Raw genomic sequence first — 9,356 nt, 5'->3', positions numbered from 1 at the left:
TTATTTAGCACACTCTTGCAGATTCTAGGAACCATGAATTACCCATGGGTATTGTGTTGTATGGTGTCTCTGGTTATTTGCAGATAGAAGATTGACAAGAGGAACCCTGTGAGGTTCCTGACTGGAGAAATAATCATAGCCTTCACTTCAGTTCAGGGCATGCTCCCACCCCATAAGGAATCCACATGGTTTCTAGGTAGCACACATCTCTCTTGAACTCACATTCAAACATTGCTACAATGTTATTACTCAATATAATGTACCTGCACACCTGGGGAAACGTGGTGTTTTTTAAAACGCCAGTATAATGTGTAGTTGACAGTTCAGTTTCTAGCAGTTTTTAAAAGGTGAAAAACAATTCCAAGCTCAGGTGCTCTATGACACTTGGCATGCACGGTATGATCTCAGCTGATAGGACATGTTGGTTTGTCCAGCTGAATAGAGCTGTTCTGGGAGGGACAGCTCAATTGACAAATGCTTAACCGGCCTTTGTTTCTTTCTTCCCTAAGTGTGAAATAGGCAGGCAGAAAGCAGAACATGGCACAGACCAGGACATGATCTCCCTCAAAGAGAAGTGCTGGAGGAAGAGCACTGAGTGTGCACAGGAAATACACCACTGTTGCCTCTCATCCCTAATAACCATGGCTGTAATGGGCTGTATGCTCCTCCTTTATTTTGTTTCTTTGGTATGAACAGGCCTTAATTTCATCTAGCCTCTGGCCCAGGAAGAGTGCACATTTAAAGGGACTCAGAGAATTGCTGAGACACATCAAGAGCTGCTGGGCATCCAGGAAGATTCTGAGAGTTTAAATTTATCTTTTCCTGATGGGTCATCATCAATAATTACATGGAGATCAGTCAACAAAATTGTAAAACCTTGGATCCAAGTCTACAACCTGTGTTCTGCTTTGACTTGGGAGGCCATATCCTTCAGACCCACACTCCAAAAGGAGAGTGTTGCTTAAATTTCTCCTGCAAAGTTTGTTACCTCCAGGAACTGCTTTTCTGCTAAGTTGCCAAGGACAGCCACAGGCTGTAAGGCTGTGCTACAAAATGAGCAGACTAAGAATTTTGCTTTGCACAATTTTTGTGGTTTGATTTGGTTTGAGTTTTGATTAGTTTAGTTACTTGGTTTTTCTTGTTTTCATTCAAAGTTTTGTTATTTATTGGTTATTTATTGTTCTTGTAATTAATTTGATATTTTGATAAGGTTATACACAGTACATATTGACTGTCAGCTTTCAGTTACAATTGAGTACATTGCATTTTTTCTTATGACTAACACAGTGATCTCCAACTCTTCACTCTTAAGAAACTTATTATTTCAGGTGTGATCATGAAATCCCACAGATATCAGACCCAGATGGATCTCTGCATTTTTGATGGGACTTGGGCTCCATAGTTTCTTCTGAGCCAGACTGAACTACAAACTCCTTCATACATTCAGTATGGAGAGTTTTTCTAACTGTCTGTATAGGAACTTAATGATGGAAAACTTACCCATGCTGCATCGTTGCTGTCAAATATTTAGCTACTGTGAAAATACTGTGGATGATGGTGTTGAACGCATTAATGGCAAATACATCAGTATTTTTGTAATGGCTCTCATTAAATCAAAGCATAATCTAAGGGAATAAAAAGCTGTCAGAAAACACAGCAGTGTATGCTTCTGCGTTCCTTCAAATATACAATCACTGGTAATTGCAAGTAGAGATAATAAATTCCAAAATCTTTTGGGGGATAGGTTTCTGTGGGGGTCCTTCAATGTTCATTTTATTACTTTATGATTCACCTGTGTCTGCCAAAAAGCATCATTCAAAAACGATGAAGATTGTAATTAGGTATCATCCTATAAAGTCCTAACAAATGCCTTTTTTATTTGATATTTTCTTTACTTACATTTCAAATGTTAAACCCTTTCCTAGTTTCCCCTCTGAAGATCCCCTGTTTACTACACCAACCCCTGCTCCCCAACACACCCACTCCCTTCCTCCTGGCCTAGGCATTCCCCTCTACTGGGGCATAGAACATTCATAGGACCAAGGACTCTTCTCCCAGTGATGACCAACCAGGCCATCCTCCTCTACACATTTACCTAGAGCAATGAGTTCCATCATGTGTTTTCTTTGTTTGGTGGTTTAGTCCAAGTGATCTCTGGAGGTACTGGTTAGTTCATATTGTTGTTCCTCTTATGGGGCTCTAAACCCTTCAGCTCCATAGGTCCTCTCTCTAGCTCCTTCACTGGGGACCCTGTGCTCTGACCATTTGATGGCTGTGAGCATGTACTTCTGTATTTGTCAGACACTGGCAGAACCTCTCAGTTGTCAGCTATATCAGGCTCCTGTCAGCAATCTCTTGTTGGCATCCGTAGTAGTGTCTGGTTTTTCTGGTTGTTTATGAGATGGATCCCCAGGTGAAGCAGTCTCTGGATGGTCATTCCTTCAGTCTCTGCTTCACATTATGTTGCTGTCACTCCTTCCATGGGTATTTTGTTCCTCATTCTAATAAGGATCAAAGTATCCTCACTTTGGTCTTCATTTTTCTTGAGTTTTGTATGCTTTGCGATTTGTATCTTGGGTATTCCAAGGTTCTGGGCTAATATCCCCTTATCAGCAAGTACATGTCATATGTGTTCTTTTGTGGTTGGATTACCTTACTCAGGATGATATCCTACAGATCCATCCATTTGTCTAAAAATTTCATGAATTCATTCTTTTTAATAGCTGAGTAGTTCTTCATTGTACAAGTGTACCATATTTTCTGTATCCATTTCTCTGTTGATGGACATCTTGGTTCTTTCCAGCTACTGGCTATCATAATTAAGGCTGCTATGAACATAATGCAGCTAGTGCAGATTCAAGGCAATTTATATACTACATAGCCTATAAAACATCGTTGTTACCCGACTTGCAAGGGACACAGCAAGTCAGACTCATCTGTCATTTGGGGACAATAAGACTTGAGAGTAACTTTTAGGAGTTTTCAAGTTTAAGACAAGCTTAAGTAGAGGACCAAAAGGGGAATGTGGCTGTTATCAGTCTGCAATCAGTTGACCCCTAGAAAGGTTGTTATTTTTTAAGTGCTATATGACTCTACAAATCCTAGTGTAAGGGGTCAGATTAACCGTGCAATTGAAAATATTACCAAACCAGGAATGTGCTATGCTGAGCATTCACAGAGAGTTATGCGGAGCTGCCTTAGGCTCCTTTTACAGCAAGTAAAAATAGACAAAGAGATCAAATATCCTAATACCACAAGATGATAAAACTGACAACTGTAGATTGCACTGAGTATCAGCGAGTTTAGATTCTTGGCCATCTATAGATTGTCATGCAACATCTGCATCAGGGACAATACATAAGGAGGTGGCTGCTCAATAGCATGACAAACAACCAAGAAGAGCCATAGCCTCTACCACTCTGCTCTGGATGCTGAGACTTAAAAGTCTTAGTTTGTCACCACCTGTCCCAGAACTGCTGGCATCATTTCTTGCATATGTTTACTCTAGCACTTGTCTAACTTGGGTACAAACCCAGAGGACAGTCCCACAGCCCACAGAGGAGGCTCCACTACTAGCCACTCACTCTATCACGACCAGGATCTTAGAATCCCAGGATCCCAGAATCCCAGGAGTTAGTCACACAAGAATCTTAGAGTCTCACAGGCAACTTGTCTCCCAGGAACTGAGACACACCCAGAATCTCAGGATCACAGGATCCCGGAATTTTACACCTGTATCCTTATAGCTTTAATGATCAAGGACAAGGATGCAGCTGGGACTGAGGGTGTGAAGAAGATGCAGGACATGTTCAACGCTGAGATCCTGTTGTCTAGACATTCTTAAGCTCTGCAGATGTGGGCTCACAGATGCATCTTTGTACTCAAAGGACATATACTGATTTTTAAATTAGAATTACCTTTAATCTTGCTTTTTTTCTTAGAGAAGTGAGGTAGAATTTCTTCCTTGGGGAAACAATTTTTCCATGATTTCTTAATCACTTCACTTTTACTTTGAAATCTTTTGAAATGACTTCCTGAAGATGCACAAACTGTGATTCCCTAGGCTCATGTTGAATCTCCTTCAAAGTCTCGTCAGCAGACTGATCTAAGCGTAGGGACCAGATGTCATTGTCATAATTCTGTTCTGGTTTGTACTTTAAACATTTGCTGAATATGTGCTCGCGGAATGTTTTTTTCCCAGAGGTCTTGTTTTCAAAATAACTCTGTCTTTACATATTACAATGTATGGATGAAGAAAAAGGGGCAACTACTTACTAATTCAAGTTAAATATCTTCTTATGTGTTCCTGTACTCACACAGTCACTAGAAATTGTTAATCAGTACAAATCATTTATTTTAGTAGAGTAGACTATAACCATGAACCAATATACTTAGTTTACTATTGATGACTGTGTTGATTACAATAAATACATGAATGATAGGACTGTACAGAGTATGGGCTTAATTTTCTGGGTCCAGTGTAAATAGCTGGGAGAATTCAAACTAAAATTAGTAGAAACAGCAGGAATACTAACAAATCCCAAAAATCCAATATTCTCTTCAAGTCTAAGTGTTTGTGCTCACCTTTACCAGAACTCAGGAGAATTCTGTTCATCTAGGTCTCAGGTCTCATCCAAAACACAGACCTGAACCAGCTGTGGCCAAGTGTTCCTGTGTTGTTGGCTGACCTCTGCCTCAAGCTTCAGAGACACTGGAGGGGCAGCCTTGGCCTTCAGGTGGCAGCCATTCCAGGTCCTCTGCCAGCTAATGGAGTCTTCCACAGAGTCCTGTCATCTCAAACATAGAAGCTTGGGTATTCCAAAGATTGGGATGCCACTCTACAGTCATGATGAGTTGGTTACGTGAGACCATACAAGTTAACTAATGTCTGTATGACTCTTTTCCTTATTTGAAAGTGAGTAATGAGATCATCTGAGGAGTGGGTGCTAAGAATAAAATCACTGATTAACATGAATGATAGGACTGTACAGAGCATGGGCTTAGTTTTCTGAGTCCAGTGCAAAGAGCTGGGAGAGTTCAAAACAAAACCAATAGAAACAACAGCAATACTAACTACAACAATTTTTAAAAAACATTCTGAGTGCTGGAATTACAGGCATGTACAAACTCTACCTTATAATAAACAAACAAACAAACAAACAAACAAACATCCCTATTCCAGTTCTAGCAGTTGCCTCAGAGAGAGCTGTGTGACACTGCATGCTGCTTCCTTTCCCCAGATAGCTCAGGTCTTCAGTTCTCTACCAGGTCACCTGGACCTAAGTTACTGTAGTTGACCTTCTTGTTGCCATGGCATGATTCTGCAACAATCCTTTTCTTGGTAAAATTGAGCCTGTATAGAGTAAGCCCCTTGTTGCTGGATCCAGGACCCTTTAGGCAAGCAAACACAGGAGGAAATGTGGAGACAAGGTGTGGAGCAGAGAATGAAGCAAAAGCCATCCTGAGCTTTCCCCACCTGGAGATCCATCCCACATACAGACACGAAGGCCAGACACTATGGAAGATGCCAATAAGTGCTTTCTGACAGGAGCCTGCTATAGTTGTCTTTTCAGAGTCTCCACCTGAGAGTGACACATACAGAGGCACATTTTTGCAGCCCCTCTTTGGAATGAGCATAGAGTCCCCAGTGGAAGAGTTGGAGAAAGGACTGGATGAGCTATAGGGGGTTACAACCATAGGAAGAACAACAATGTCAACCAACCATATCCCCTAGAACTCCCAGGGACTAAACCACCAATCACACATGGAGTGACCCATGGCTCTAAGCAGATGTGTGCCAGATGACAGCCTTGTTGGACATCAATGGGAGAAAAGGCCCTTGGTCCTTTAAAGGCTCGATGCCCCAGTGTAGGGGAATGCTAGGCTAGCAAGAGAGCACTGTGTGGGTGCCTTGAGGAGCACCCTCATAGAAGCAGTTCAAAGGGGCATGAGATAAGTGGCTTTTAGGCAGGAAACCAGAAAAATAGCTAACATTTGAAATGTAAGATTAAAGTGTTTTAAAATAGAAAAAGAAATGATTTGAAGACCGAGAAATTAAACCAGACTTATGGACACTTGATCATGGACAAAGTCATGAATATGTAATGTAAAAAGAAACATCTTCAATAAATATCGCTGGTCTAACTTGGAGTAAGTATGTAGAAAAATGAAAGTAGATGCATATTTGTCACCTGGCACAATACTCAAGGCCAGGTGGATTAAAGAACTCAACATAAAACCCGATTCACTGAATCTAACTGAAGAGAAAGCAGGAAAGAGCCTCAAACTCATGGGAATGGGGATAAATGTCATAAACAGAAGTCCAATAGCTCAGACTCTAACATCAAAATTTATAAATGGGCCACAAGAAACTGAAAAGCTTCTATAAGACAAAGGGCATAGCCAATAGGACAAATTGGCAAACTACACATTAGGAAAAAAACGTTCACCAACAATGTCAAGGTCTGCCTGATCCACAGTCAGGACTATGAAGCTCAACCCTATCTCAGAAAAGCAAAGCGAAACAAAAATAAAAATAAACGTTTGTCAGGAAAGCACTAGGTAGAAAAGCACTCTCGTCTCTGTCTGAAATGCCCAAATGTGGTGGTGTGTGCTGTAGATTCAGCTACTCAGGAAACTGAGGCAGGAGGATGGTTTGAGGTCAGGGGTTAGGTGGGAAGAACATAACAGACCCTGTCTCCTTATAAAAATAACCCAAATAACCCAAAAAACACCCACATCCGCAAAACAAAAAGCCCCAGAGTGAGAAATAAGTGCATATGTATGTGTGTGTGTGTGTGTGTGTGTGAGAGAGAGAGACAGACAGACAGACAGACAGACAGACAGAGACAGATAGAGAGACAGAGACAGAGAGGTGGTGCTAGCCCAGGGGAGCTTAGAAATAGTGACAATCTTTATTTCAGCTTCTAGAATGGTAGTTTTACCCCCACGGCCATCACATTCATTTGAGAACATTTTCTGTACCACACATCACCACTTTTAAAATCTTTTTTAAACAGGAGGATCTCATAATGCTTCTGTAAGCGTGGAGTTTCTGCTGCTTCCCAATTTTAATGTTTCGCATATCACGTGTTTATAATGCACTCAATGCCCCAGCTTTGTCAGTGGTCAGCTTTGTCAGTTGTCAGCTATGTCAGTGGTTCTTTCTCAACCTGTGGGTCACAACCCCTGTACAGGATACCCTGCATATCAGATATTTACATTAAGACTCATAACGGTAGCAAAATTACAGTTAAGAAGTAGCAATGGAAATAATTTTATGGTTCAGGTCATGAGGAACTGTATTAAAGAGTCACAATTATGAAGGAGGAGAACCACTGCTCTGGCCAATCATATCTGACTCTGTCTGTTCCCAGAGCAAGGCAGGTGCTTTTTAAATGTGTGCCTGTGTCAATCTGCCCACTTTCTCCATTTCTCTCCCGGGGTTAATTCTGTGTACTCTTTTTTTTTTTGTTGTTGTTCTACGTACTCTGTGTCAGGCTTTGTTTTGGTAAAGTATGGACAGGCGACTGTGATCTAAGAAGGTTATGTTGATCAGGCAAGACGTTCAGTAAGGGCACACCATGTGATCTCCCAGACATTCTCACAGCACTGCTGAGGGATGAAGTAGATGTTCTCTTCACATCCACCATAACAACCCCAGAGGGTACCATGATGACACTCTCTCTTGTAAGGCCCACAGAGAAACTCAGATTTCAACTGAGTGACAGCTGCCACTCAGGGGATCCAAGTGAGACACTATTAGTTCTGGGTAACATAGGCACAAAGGTGCAAGTAGTTTTTATTCCTTTGGCTTTGTGAGGCAATGTCTCTCAAAGGCCTTGAACCCCTGATCCTTCCCACCCTTTCAAATGATTTCTAAAGATTGAATAAGTATCAGGAATTTTGAATTACCTTTTCTTTAAACTGGGTTCTCTTGCAGACTTGTGCTATGTTTTGTTTTATTTTGCTTTTCATTTTCACTTCCACAGAGTTGAAACGTTTTGGGTTGAACAGTATGTTAGAATGCAAGGGAAGTCTGTCAGTTCTTGGTGGCTTTAAAGATGGGAGGGAAATGATGAGACCCTTGTATAACAATGCTTGAAAGCATTTTTGGTTGGTTTCACAATATGTTATTGTGAGATCAGTGTTGATACCATGAGCCTCTGAATAATTCTTTTGTTATTACAGTGTATGTGGGTTTCCCTTTTCCCTTCCCTTTTTCCATTTACCTCCATCTCTCCCTCCATCCATCCCTCCACCCCTCTCTCCCCCCTTTCTTTCTCCCCTCCCTCCATCCCTCCCTCCCTCCCTCCCTCCCTCCCTGCTTTCTTCCTTCCTTCCCTTTCTTACTTCTATGAGCTTGCATAAAGGAGGAACAGAGCCAGGAGAAAGAGTGGAGGATGCAAAGATAGGCGGTGATGTCACACCTCACATTTTCACTTCTGTTTATAAACTAGTATGTACATTATTCATGATGGTCTCTAGTCAATTTTTTATATTTTAATGTTCAAAATTTTATTACAAACATCCTTAAAAAGGAGATACTAATAGTATAAATGCCTATGAAGTTGGCCGTGTTACCACATGCAAGACATTAAGGAAACTACTAAGTATTTATGAACACTCAACATCAAAACTTTAAAAATCTAAGTATATAGTAGCCTCCAAAAAACCTCCAGCTTGCAGATGGTGGTGGAGTAACCATTACTGCATCACCAAGGAGGCAGGAGCAGGGAGATCTGTGTGAGCGTAAGCCTAGCTTGATGACAGAGAAACTGCTTCAAACAAACAAATGAACACATAAACAAACCCTGGGGGGAGGGGGAGCTACAGACTGTATTAAAAACTTCTTTCTCTACCACAGTACTAGGGATTGAACTCAGGACCTTGTGAATATTAAGTTAGCACTCCAAGCACCCACTACTGAGCTACATCCTGATAACATACAATAAAATCCATTCATAGGTGTAAACAATGTATCTTAGTTGTAGTCATTCCTTGTTCACTCCCTCTAGCATTACCACTATCACCTCCTGCCCCCAACAGGTCTCCCATACACTTGGACCTCCACACTTCCCTCAACAAGTCTCCTGTATTCCTTCCAACTTCATGTTGTTTTATAAAATCACCCACTAAGTCCCACTGGTGCTGCCTGTATTCGTGCATGCCTGCTGGGTCATACAAAGGGGTGTGGGAAACCTGTCAATGCCTACCTTTCTCAAAGAAAATTGGCTCTCTGTCCTTTAGCAGTTATCAGTTGCCATTAGCAACTCAGCAAGGGAAGGGGATGGGGTATTGAGAATCCCTCCCCCTCCACAATGGAAAGTTTAACACTCTGGATCTTGTGAAGGGCT

This window comes from Mus musculus, chromosome 14 (assembly GCF_000001635.26).
Source record: "Mus musculus strain C57BL/6J chromosome 14, GRCm38.p6 C57BL/6J".
In the NCBI taxonomy this organism is placed as follows: domain Eukaryota; kingdom Metazoa; phylum Chordata; class Mammalia; order Rodentia; family Muridae; genus Mus; species Mus musculus.
The sequence above is the reverse complement of the archived record's forward strand: the minus strand, read 5'-3'. Positions refer to the sequence as shown.